The following is a 13,581-nucleotide window of genomic DNA, read 5'->3' as shown; positions in this document are numbered from 1 at the left end:
TGGTCAATAAAGCAGAAATAGATGTTTTTCTGGAACTCTCGTCCTTTTTCCATAGAACTCTCTAAAGTCTGTAAAGATTGTGACCTAAATTTGTGATCTATCAAGGAAAGATTACTCTTACTGAGACATAGTGAGGGCAGCTTTGAGATATGTAAGCACAAGTTCAGACAACGCAGGGAGGGATGTTTAAGAAGAGAAGACAATGCTGTAGAGAATGGGAACAATCATAGGCAATATCACTCACTTTCTATTTTATTCCAAGGAAACAGCCTCCACAAATATCCATGAGGAACCACAGCACCATCACCGAGTTCATCCTCACTGGGCTGTCAGACGACCCCCACATCCAGGCTCTGCTCTTTGTGCTCTTCCTGGTGATTTACCTCCTGACCGTGATGGGGAACCTGACGATGCTGCTGCTGATCAGGGCTGACTCCCACCTCCACATGCCCATGTACTTCTTCTTGAGTAATCTATTATTTGTGGACCTCTGCTTCTCTTGTGTCACTCTGCCCAAGCTCCTGAAGGACCTCCTGTCTGAGAAGAAAACCATCTCTGTCGAGGGCTGCCTGACTCAGGTCTTCTTTGTGTTTTTCTCTTCAGGAACTGAAGCCTGTCTACTCTCAGTGATGGCCTATGACCGCTATGCTGCAATCTGCTACCCCCTGCACTATGGCCAGGTGATGAGCCCCCAGCTCTGTGTGAGGCTAGTGTTGATCTCATGGGGCCTGGCCTGTCTCAGTGCATTTGTCATTGTGCTCCTGGCTATTAGCCTGGATTTCTGTGATGCCCAAACCATCCACCACTACACCTGTGAGCTGCTGCCCTCTTCCCCCTGTCTTGTTCTGATATCTCTGTTGTTACCAATATCCTACTCTGCTCCAGCCTATTGCATGGGCTTGGAACCTTCATCCCAATCTTCTTCTCTTATGCCCGCATTATCGCCACCATCCTGAGCATCAGCTCCACCACAGGCAGAAGCAAGGCTTTCTCCACCTGTTCCTCCCACCTCATCACAGTGATCTTGTTCTTTGGCTCGGGTTTTCTTTGTTATCTCATGCCTCATCTGGCTCCTCTTTGGATTTGCTTCTCTCTGTACAGTACAGTGCAGTCACACTCATGCTGAATCCCCTTATCTACAGCCTAAAGAACAAGGAGGTGAAGGCAGCTGTGAAGAGGATATTAGGGAAACATCTATAACATTCAGGTAGTGAACAAAGACAACTCTAAGCAAAATCACAAAGATTGTATTCCATTGCATTTGCTCTTTTGCCTTCATCTCCTCTAATCACATGATGTCAGTAATTCTGAAGAAAGATTCCAGAGCTCACCCAAATACCTAATCCTATTAGTCCAAGGACTTGGCTCTTGATTTTGGTTCCCTATTTGGCAAGTCTATGCTGTTGGCTGAAAGTGAGTGTGAAAACCATCTTCCACAAAGTAGATAAATAAGACAAACAAAATTAAAATGAAGTTTAAAAAAAAGATACAATAATCTTCACAGGAGTTTCAGCATCTGGCTATAAGGAGCTGCACAGAGAACTAAAAACAAAGGAGGTATTTGTTAAACAGAAGTTAACCTTTTCAAATCCCAACTACTTATAAATTCTTGAAGTAAAGCTCTTGAATGACCCAGAGAGATGTTATGGGGAGGGAGGTGGGAGGGGGGGTTCATGTTTGGGAACGCATGTAAGAATTAAAGATTTTAAAATTAAAAAAAATAAATAAATAAGAACAGTAAAAAAAAGAAAAGAAAAGCAAAATCCTTTGTTAACAAAAAAGTCAACAGTCTACATAGACTATCATGAACATAAGAACACTAAATACTAAAGTTAAAAACATTGCCAGTGCAGCCATCAGTAGAAATAAAATCTATCCTTACATGAATTCATTAATAAACAAGAAAAAAATTGTAAGTTTCTGAATGCTTAAATGCAATCATTAGAAAGATAATTAAACTTATCATAAGAAAAGGAGGATAAAGGGACTAAAAGCACAAATTAATATATTAGAAAAGAGAAAAATAGAATCAATAAATAAATCAAGGCACTAGTTATTCAAAAAGATCAATTGTGACATAATTATGTAGAATATATTTTAAAAAACAGAAAAAGAACCTAATAGTACACCACTGATGTTAAGAATAAAAATTATAAGGTAACACTAAGATTTGTCTAAATAAATTTTGAAAGCAGGATTTTGTTTCATTTTAAGAAAATATAATCAAAAAAATTAAATTGAGCTATTTGATGTGTAAAACAAAACAAAAAACCTTAGAATAAGCAAAAAAGGATAATAAGCACTGATGGGTTTTCAGGTAAGTTTTGCAAACTTGAATGCTTTTAGAATAATATGGAAAATTGTTAATATTTTTCAGAACTAAAGTAACTGATTCAAAATATGAAGAATTACTACCGTCTCATGAATGTTTAGACAAGTAAAATGAAATGATCCACTGAATCTGAAAGTATACTGAAATAATAATAATCTAAATAATAACCCATGACCAAGTAAACTTCTTACTGCTTTGATTCCTCAAATCAATAAGTTAAAGTGAGAATAATCACATGTTCACCCTGATAGATTCTTAATAAGCATAAAAGTAAAATTCAACAATTTTGACCTCAAATATTTAATAATAAAAATTCTAATGACTCTTTTTTATTGAAGTACAGTTGATTTACAATGTTGTGCCAATCTCTGCTATACAGCAAAGTGACTCAGTTTTAACCCTATAAACATGCTTTTCATATTACTTATTTCATAAAAAATATTTAACATTAAATAATATTCAAATATATGCTTCATGATATAATATAAAATTGGAGGAATTACCATTATGGTTTTTCCATTAGTCATGTACAGACATGACATGGGACTATAAAGGAGGCTGAGAACCTAAGAATTGATGCTTTCAAATGGTGGTGCTGTAGAAGACTTTTGAGAGTCCCTTAGACTGCAAAAAGATCAAACAAGTCAATAGGAAAGGAAATCAACCCTGAATATTCATTGGAAGGACTGATGCTAAAGCTCAAGCTTCAATACTTTGACCACGTGATACAAAGAACCAGCTCACTGGAAAAGACTCTGATGCTAGGAAAGATTGAGGGCAGGAGGAGAAGGGAGCAACAGAGGATGAGATGGTTGGATGGCATCACCGACTCAATGGACATGAATTTGAGCGAACTCTGGGAGATGGTGAAGGACAGGAAAACCTGGCATGCTGCGGTCCACAGGGTCGCAAAGTGTCGGACACAACTGAGCGATGGAACAACAGCAGTTTAAAAGAAAACAACACTATCATTCATATTACTTAACAAAGTTATGTAATTCCCTCCAGTGCAGTAAGACGAGATTAAAATATGATATTTAATTATGGAAGAGGGAATCTACAAATATTTGGAGGTGATAATGATTACCCAAAAATCTAAGAAATCTCTAATTATTACTATTCCAAGAGAGTTTATTGAGGTAAAAAAAAAAAGCTTTCCGTTCACTTCAGTCGCTCAGTCATGTCAGACTCTTTGCGACTCCATGAATTGCAGCACGCCAGGCCTCCCTGTCCATCACCAACTCCCGGAGTCTACCCAAACTCATGTCCATCGAGTCGGTGATGCCATCTAACCATCTCATCCTCTGTTGTCCCCTTCTCCTGCCTTCAATCCCTCCCAGCATTAGAGCCTTTTGCAATGAGTCAATTCTTCCCATGAGGTGGACAAAGTATTGGAGTTTCAGCTTTAGCATCAGTCCTTCCAATGGACACCCAGGACTGATCTCCTTTAGAATGGACTGATTGGATCTCCTTGCAGTCCAAGGGACTCTCAAGAGTCTTCTCCAACACCACAGTTCAAAAGCATCAGTTCTTTGGTGCTCAGCTTTCTTCACAGTCCAACTCTCACATCCATACATGACCACTGGAAAAACCATAGCCTTCCCCACTAGATGGACCTTTGTTGGCAAAGTAATGTCTCTGCTTTTCAATATGCTGTCTAGGTTGGTCATAACTTTTCTTCCAAGGAGTAAGCGTCTTTTAATTTCATGGCTGCAATCACCATCTGCTGTGATTCTGGAGCCCCAAAAAATAAAGTCTGACACCATTTCCACTGTTTCCCCATCTATTTCCCATGAAGTGATGGGACCAGGTGCCATGATCTTCGTTTTCTGAGTGTTGCGCTTAAAGCCAACTTTTTCACTCTCCTCTTTCACTTTCATCAAGAGGCTTTTTAGTTCCTCTTCAGTTTCTGCCATAAGGGTGGTGTCATCTGCATATCTGAGGTTATTGATATTTCTCCTGGCAATCTTGATTCCAGCTTGTGCTTCTTCCAGCCCAGTGTTTCTCATGATGTGCTCTGCATATAAGTTAAATAAGCACAGTGACAATATGCAGCCTTGACATATTCCTTTTCCCATTTGGAACCAGAAAAAAAAGCTTATATATTCATATAATCAGTAGTTTCTCTATATACCAGCAATAAATTGAATATATATATATATATATATATATATATATATATATTAGAAAAACATCCATTTGCTATGGCAAAGTCAATAGAAAAACCTCAGGATTAAGTTCAACAGTAAGAACTCAGAACCCATATGAACAAGCAAAAAAACTAAGTAAATGACATAAAGTATGCTTAAAATCAATAGATTTGATTTACAAATGTATTCATTAGGCATGCTTTCATCATCAAGTAACAAAATGTGATTAATAGTACCATAAACCGTAACACAACTTATCCTTGATTTAATAAGAGGTCTGGAGACAGAGTGCTTCAGAGTTGGTTCAGTAGCTCAATAGAATTATTAATGATTCAATTAATTATTCTACTTAATCATTAATAAAGCATGCTCTTTCCATTTATCTGCTATGCCATTCTCTATTGATTTTTATCCTCACAAGTGCCCCTGCTGTTGCTACTCTAGATATCATGTTCTTATTCATATAAACAGAATCATTCTCAATGCTAGAACTGAAAATACAGAAAGTATTCAAGTCTTGATGAGGAGGGGGAGGAATTGGATTCAGTATACACTTATTCAGCACTTCAGTAAACTGTGTGGCAGTATGTGTTAAATCAAAACCATACAACTACTCTAAAGCCCAAGAATTATATTGCCAGGTATGTACCAAAGAATTATGAATGTATATATACAGCAAAGACATTGCTGCTGCTACTGCTAAGACATTACTGGGCTGTTTATGACAACTTTATTCACTGTAGCGAAAAAAGGCAAATAACCAAAATGTCTGTCAACTGGAGAATGGATAAATAAACTATTGTATATTCAATAATGGATAAATAAATAAATAATAAGTTAATAAATTAATAAATAATTTCTAAATAAATAAATATAATGAATAAATAAAATATTGATGGATAGATAAACATTGTATATTCATACAAAGTAATATTTTACAAAAACAGGTTTTGGAAAACACATGGATAACAGAAGCCAGACACATGATTTTATTTGCATTAAGTCTGAGACTAGAGAATAATAACCTATAAGTGATGCCAGGACAGTGCTTGGTGTGGAGAATAGGTTTACTGGGAAAAGGCATGATGGAACTTTCTAGCTAATGAAGGTTACTGCATCCTGATCTGTGGGGTGATTACATAAGTATATATGAATGTAAAAATTCATCAAGTACTACCTTTAAACGATTGTACTTCACTCTTTACTTACGTATTTTTGGGTAATAAAATATGGCATTTAATTTGCATTTCATGATAAATGGTTAACATCCTTAGCCATAACTGAATTCTTGGAAACCAGTAACAAAACCATTAATATACCAAAGGAAATGAAAAAAAAAAAACAAAACAAAATGACTAGTGACTAGTCATTAAATACATAAGTGACTAGTAAGGATTAAGCATACTGATGATTAAGCATATTGAAGATGATTGAGCTAAACAATAATAGAAAAAAGTAATTTCTTTGTAATATCATCTTGCCAAAGATTAAAATGTATCATTTGTATAGTTTTAGGAAATATACCCCGACATAAACACTGGGGGATAAGACTGATAAAGTCCCATCTATGTAGTAGGGGGAAAAATATTTTAGTTTGGTCTCAAAACTATAAATTTGGGGTATACTTAGTCCCAGCACTTTCAATTTGTTTGAATTATTTCAACAAATTAGTTGGATAGATTCACAATTTATTTTAAAATATTTACAGCTCATATATAAACTATGTTTACTGCATAGAAAACTTGTAGCTAGTATATGTAAGTGTACGTGTTCAGTTGTGTCTGACTGTCTGCAACCCCATGGACTGTAGCCCACAAGACTCCTCTGTCCATGGAATTTTCTAGGCAAGAATACTGGAGTGGTTTGCCATTTACTGCTCCAGGGGATCTTCCTAACCCAGGGACTGAACCTGTGTTTCTTGCCTCTCCTGCATTGACAGCAGATTCATTACAACTGAGCCACCCGGGAAGATTAGTATATAGATCTCCCCAGAATGACCTGCATATTAATTTATCAATAAAGCCAAAAGGATGTGCATAAAATTTCATTACCAGTAGCTCCCATAAGTATTAAGTACATATATTTAAATTTTTCACTTACCACAGGAAATTTAAAATTAATTCATGAAAAATCTTTTTCAAGATTTTAAAGGATAGTGAAATTTGTGAAGTATATTTTACTTCTTAAACGCCTTTTTTCCTCCTCTAATTCCACCACCTCTGTCTACTTGTATATTTTATACCTTAATAAATAGGAAACTAAACTAAAAGATCCATTCTCAGACATGTTTTCTCAGTTCTCGTGGGTACATACTCTCCATATCCTACAGTTGGTTTGGTAAACAATGCCCTTCCTCCCATAGCAGGGCTGTACTTCCTCAGTCCAACCACGATGAGACATGATCCCAGCCACTGGTCTAGAAGCCACTGGGGGAGATAAGAGGGTAAATAACATCTTACCAGACATCTGCCTCAGGTTCAATTTCTCCACAGTCTTCAAGCAAGGGAAAAACTTCTATAATCTTGCAGAGAGTAGTAAGTCAATTTTACAGGCTCTGACGATTCAAGAAGTTGAAGCATATTCATCCAGATGTCCCCACCACAAGTCTCATGGTCCTACTCCTTTTCTATTAAAGCCCTGTATATGGCATAGGGTATTTGCTGAACTGTAAATAAAGTGCTCTTTTGAATTCAGCTATTCTATTAGTCAGCTGCTGGGCCCATTTTCACCAACCATTTTCATCTACTCTTTGGTTACAGGAGACAGGGTTTCCTTTAAAATGCTCATAAAGCCCTTTTGACCTTCATATCATCCTCTAGGTTTGTAATTGGTTAATCCAAGGCCAGTAAAGCATCTGTCTACAATGTGAGAGATCTGAGTTCGATCCCTGGGTTGGGAAGATTCCCTGGAGAAGGAAGTGGCAACCCACTCCAGTACTCTTGCCTTGAAAATCCCATGGACAGAGGAGCTTGGTGCAGGCTACTATCCATGGGGTCGCAAAGAGTCAGGCACGACTGAGCGACTTCACTTCAATCCAAGGCTGTCATTTTATTTCTTTAGCACACAAATTACATTCCACAATAGCAAACCAAATGCACGCTTCTTGTTATTGTTATTGTGCCTGCATCTTTCAATTACTAAAATAATTGCATATGCCAAAGCATTCCCTTCTATAAGTATCTCATCCCAATTTACCACAGGTAAGAGTTGTGTAGCTGTGATGCTGGGAACAAAGTAATATGCAATGTAGTAGTATTTCCTTGTTCCTCTGGACAAGGAAAAATGTTCAGAGACTGACATTTTTAGGTTGGGCCAGTATGCATAGAAGTTGTAACGGTGAAAGCATTTGCTGGATAGTTACCATTAGCATCTGCTATCACTATAAAATGAAATGGGAGAATGATAAATATATTAAAATTTCAGAAATCATTCAGTTCAATGAATAACATCAAACAAAGAAGATAATTAAGAAAGTAGATAAGCACGCAAAATGGTAAAGAAGGCATAGGTTCCCTTCCTACAGATAGACAGATTAAAAATATGGCAAAAATGATAGCAATTGTTAGGCCTTACAGCTATTGAATAAAGTAATGGAGGACTTAGGTGAAAGTTTGGCTTGGCAGACCACATCTACCGTATGCCTTGCAGACAGGTCCTATAGACTGAATGCTTGCTCCTGTCTCTTCTCCTGCTCTCACGCTTGTGAGGCCTTGCTTCTGCATTTTGCAAAACCTGAACTGAGTGTGTGCTGCTTTCTCAGCGTACTTGGTTAGGAGACCAAGGTGAAGCTTCTTAGAAGAGATATTTTTCAGGGTATTAAAACTTAATCTTTTTCTTCCCTGAGACCAGAATTGAATATATAAGTGGCATAAACCACCATTCCTAAAGTCAACAAGAAAGTAAAGTTTTCTCACAAGCTAGTACAGGTGCTAATGAATTAAAAGGCTCATAATAATGTCGGTACCTTCTCTGGTAACACTTAGGAAACAAATTCTTACATTTTGGGCATAAAGTAGAGGATAATGCATCCAAACACAATAATCATCTTCAGCTGCTTTTTAACATTTACTGCAAAACCTTTAAAACAAGTTAAAACATTATTCTCTGGTCCACAACTGCAAAAATAAAAGACTAAGTTTACTCCCCAGCCAGCATGGTCAAGGAAACCTGTGGTGTTGGAACTCTTCCTCTTTCTGACCTCCCCCAAATCTTCCCTGATAGTAGAGAATCTGAAATTTCTATGTAGAAGGTATTTTGGGAGATCTCCCAAACTGGTTGGGAGATGAGAAATGGAATTATTTCCTGCCATATCAGTAAACAAAGGATGACACAGTCATCAGCAATTCCAGCCACCATGGTTGGTGAGTTGGTGACCCTGAGGGAACTCAGGAAGGAAAGAATACCTGCCATCTAGCAGACATCAGACTGCAGTCACTCCCCAGGGTGAGCCCTAAGGAAATTCAGCTTGCAGAAACACAAGATGCTAACCACAATAGCTGAGACACATATCAAAGAATGATTTCAGTAAGCTTAGATTCTTGCCTCTTCCCATAAATAGATAAGTGCTAAATTCCTTAACCTGATATATCTAATTTCTTTACTTAATAGTAATCTTCTGATGTTACCAATTACCTGCCCTTTGTTGCAAAATTCATATATCCTCCTCCCCTCACCTCCCTGGAGCAGTTTCTCAGAGCTATCTGAAATGCTGTTTCCCAGGCTGCAGTGATATCTATGTCAGTTTTATATACACTGAAAGAAAGAAATGAAAGTGCATGGAAGTTTAAGTGGGAAACAGATTTCAATATGATAATCTTGTATGTCAAATAGACAATCATGATAATCTTGTATGTCAGCTGCCATCATGAAACTGCTGAGTCAGGTTAGATACACAACAACTGGAAAGCATACCAGGCAGGATGCTATGGAAAGTACTAACAGAACTGTGATATTTCTTACCACTCTGCTTTATTTACTTGTTACCCAAAGTTTTCCCCATCTGCCCATTCAGTAGAATTAGAGAACAAAGACTCAAAAATCTTTGGATTCTGAGTTTAAATGTACAAAAATATTTGAAGGAATATACAACTAGATATGAAACAAACTGGGGAGAGAATTGGAAAGATATGCAGGAAAATTCATAGTAAGCATGGAGAGCTCTATAAATTACCACCCAATTCTATTTATATGGATACTAAAGATTCACCCTCTACTAAGTTTGGAGGTATAAGAGTAAAGAATTCAGCCTTTCTTCCTACAGGGGGATCAGGAACATGATAAGCCTACTGAGAAGTCCACACAAAATATAATGCAATCACTAGAGATCTGAAAAATTAGTGTGGATTGAGTACATGTAGGTGCAATCTTCTGAGCTTCTCTTGGTCTTAGAATGGCACAGAAGGACATCCAAAGACTTCAGTGTGTCTACTAGTGGGACAAAGATATTAGCTTACAGTAAAAGCTAGTGGCCTGCAAATGGGTCCTTTGATTCAGATGAGAGTTGAATTCAAAAATGTGTGGCATGGTCGGTATTACCAGGAAATGAAAAAGGATGAGGTATTAGTATGTCATGATAGATTTCCAAGAGAGAGATGACTAGAGGGGACGAGTTATATGTGGAACAAGAGGCCAGCAAAGGACTAAAGCAGACCACTGTTTCCAAGTAACGCCGCTCATCCCAGCACAATTGTAACTTTGTGCATGCATGCATGCTCAGTCCTGTCGAACAGGCTCCTCTGTCCACGAGATTCCTCGGGCAAGAATACTGGAGTGGGTTGCCATTTCCTTCTCCAGGGGATCTTCCCGACCCAAGGATCGAACACATGTCTCCTGCATTGGCCACCAGGGAAACCCACCCCAATGCTCGTAGTGGCCTTATTTATAAGAGCCAAGATATAAAAGCAATCTCAGCATCCATCCACAAATGAATGGATAAAGAACATATGGCATATATACAATAGAATATTACTGTCATGAAAAATAATGAAATGTTGCCATTCGCAACAACACAAATGCACCTTAAGGGCATTATGCTTAGTGAAGTAAGCCAGAGAAAGACAAATACTGTATGTTTTCCTTTACATGTGGAATCTAAAAAAATTAAATAAAAGAATATAATAAAATAGAAACAGACTCACAGATACAGAGAATAAACTAGTGGTTACCACTGTTGAAAGGAGCTGGAGGAAGGGCAAGACAGGAGAAGATTAAGAGGTACAAACTACTAGATATAAAATAAATAAGATACAATGTAACGTATAGCACAGGGAATATAGCCAGCATTTTATAACCACTTTAAATGGAGTGCAATCTAAAAAAGTATCAAATCACTATGTTTACACCTGAAACCAATATAATATTGTAAATCAACTGTACCTTATACTTTTAATTTAAAGTCATTGACAGGGCTTCCTGGAGGCTCAGTAGTAAAGAATCTGCCTGCCAATGCAGGAGACATGGGTTTGACCCCTGGTCCATGAAGATCCCACAAGCCATGGAGCAACTAAGCCCATGTGCCACAGCTACTGAATCTGTGCTCTAGAGCCCAGAAACCACAGCCATGGAAGCCTGTGTACCCCAGAACCTGTGCCCCACAAGAGAGTAATCCCTCCTCAGCATAACTAGAGAAAAGCTTGCACAGCAAAGATGACCCAGCACAGCCAAAAATAAATAAATAAATATATTTTTTTAAGTCAATGACAAAGAAAGAATTTTAAAGGCAGCCAGGGGTAAAAGGATAATAACTTACAAGGGAACCCCCAATAGGCTATAGGCTATAGCAAATTTCTCAGCAAAAACTCTACAGGCTAGGAAGCAGTGAAATGACATTCTCAAAATATTGAAAGATAAAAACTGTCAGCCAAGGATATTCTATTCAGCAAAGGCAAAATTAGATATGAAGGAGAAATAAGGACATTCCCAAACAAATGAAAACTGAGATAGTCATCAACACAAGATCTGCCTAAAAGAAAAAAACAGTTGAAAAGTGCTATTCTACCAGAAACAGAAGACAAAAGAACATAAACTGTAAGGTGATAAATAGAATTATAAAATTGCAACTCTATAGGAGAATATGTTTTAAACACTTTATTATCAACAACAGAAAGAATAAAATATCTAGGAATAAACTTAATCAAGGAGGTCAAAGACTTTGACACTGAAAGCTATGAGACATAGTTGAAAGACACTGAAGCAGACAAAAAGAAATGGAGACAGAGTTCATGCTCATGGATGTCTATATCGCCTAAAGCAATCTACAGATTCAATGCAATCCCTATCAAAATCCCAGGGAGATTTTTCACAGAAATAGAACAAAAAATACTAAAATTTATATGGAACCACAAAAGCCAAAGCAATCTTGAGAATAAAAGAACAAAACTGGAGGTTTCACATGCTCCAATTTTGAACTATGTTATAAAGCTGCAATAACCGAAACAGCACAGCACTGATAGAAAAACAGATACACAGATCACTGGCATAGAACTGAGAGCCCAGAAATAAACCTAAACACATAGAGGTCAGTTAATCTACGACAAAGGAGCAAAGAACAAACAACAGAGAAGAGATAGTCTCTTCTACCATAAGCAATACATGATGTTGGAGAAGCAGGACAGTTCACACGCAAAAAAAAATTCATTATATGCTTGAATTACTATCTATATGTTACTATCATCATATTTACATAATCCATTATATGCTTTGAATATAGAATTCTATAAACTTAAGATCCAATTATTTTCACTTTGTATGTCTTAAATATATAAGAATTTTATTTGTCAATTATACCTTAATAGATCTGGCAGGGGCAGGATTAAGTGAGGTCCTAAAAATAATCAAGATGTACATCTTAAATCTATATAATTTTTGCCAATTATATTTCAATAAATCTGTTAAAGAATAAACTTTAACATGATTCATGTTAAACAGAATATCACTTTTTAAATAAAAACAGGATATTACTCTGAAAAAAAAGATTCTGTAAATTCAAGCCTCAATAATATTCCTAGCATGGAGTTAACTCCTCTCAGCCACTATAATGGACAAGTCTATGGTTAAAATGAAAAAAATTTAAGTATGCACTAAAATATAATCTGGAGCTCAGTAATATGTCACAGCTCAATATACCGAAAAATTTTGAAAGCTCATTTTCAGTTATGCGTAGCCATTAGGAAAATGTTCCATCAGATCGAAATTTGCTTAAAAGTCCCATTATTATACTCTGCTTTTTCAACCCTCACAACTCTAATAAAGCACTCTTTTTAGGCTTTAAATAATTGCCTTAATTCAGACACTTCAAATACTTCCCTGGAGAGAATCCTCTATGCCTCGTACTACGTTTAATTTTCCAGTTACCTGGAAACTGTGTAGTTTCTGAGTCCAGAGCTAGGCTTCAGGGTGGGACTTCAGGGAATACAGAGCAGTGGCCGAGCTTCCCCCAGTACCCAACATAGCCCGTGGCTATCTAGGTAAAATGGCTTTCTGATTGGTTCCATTACAGAATGCTTTCTATAAGTGATGCTCTTAGAAAAGTACTCAGAATCACAGAAGAAATGAAGAGAAAGTACATTGCTCCACCTGAGATCATGTGAGAAGGTTTAATGAAATATATGTCTGTTGTTCAGAATTTGAGCTTCTTTAGAGAAACTGTCCTCATCCTTGCCTACAATACAGAATGACGCCACCCTAAACTAAGGTTTTCAGGAAAACAGTCTTGACTGTATGATTTATATACTGCTTCTAACAAGAGAACTATTCTAATGCCCAGAATTCTGAGAGCTGTCTGATATACCAAACGTCAAACTTCTTTGAGAGGAGGTCAGTTTTGAGGAGACTTTACCTATGATGCTCAACAATGATGGGAAAGACAGAAAATTCAGAAAAGTCATCTCCAGTAATTCTTCCCTGATTCTCTGAGGATACCTTTATCTTTTTCCTGGAATATCTGTATGTAGGGTTTTTCAACTACTTTTTTAATATTTATTAATTGTATTTGTGTATTTATTTGAAGGCACCGGATCTTAGTTGCAGGATGTGAACCCTCAGTTGCTGCATGTGGGATCTAGTTCCCTGACTAGGGATTGAACCTTAGCCCCCTGCATT

At 37.0% G+C, this 13,581-nt stretch overlaps 1 pseudogene; it reads left to right on the top strand.

The window, feature by feature from the left end:
• Nucleotides 1–284: 284 nt before the first annotated feature.
• On the top strand, nt 285–1,200 carry LOC114113627 (olfactory receptor 8S1-like; annotated as a pseudogene).
• Nucleotides 1,201–13,581: the final 12,381 nt, after the last annotated feature.

This window comes from Ovis aries, chromosome 3 (genome assembly GCF_016772045.2).
Source record: "Ovis aries strain OAR_USU_Benz2616 breed Rambouillet chromosome 3, ARS-UI_Ramb_v3.0, whole genome shotgun sequence".
In the NCBI taxonomy this organism is placed as follows: domain Eukaryota; kingdom Metazoa; phylum Chordata; class Mammalia; order Artiodactyla; family Bovidae; genus Ovis; species Ovis aries.
The sequence above is the reverse complement of the archived record's forward strand: the minus strand, read 5'-3'. Positions and strand labels throughout refer to the sequence as shown.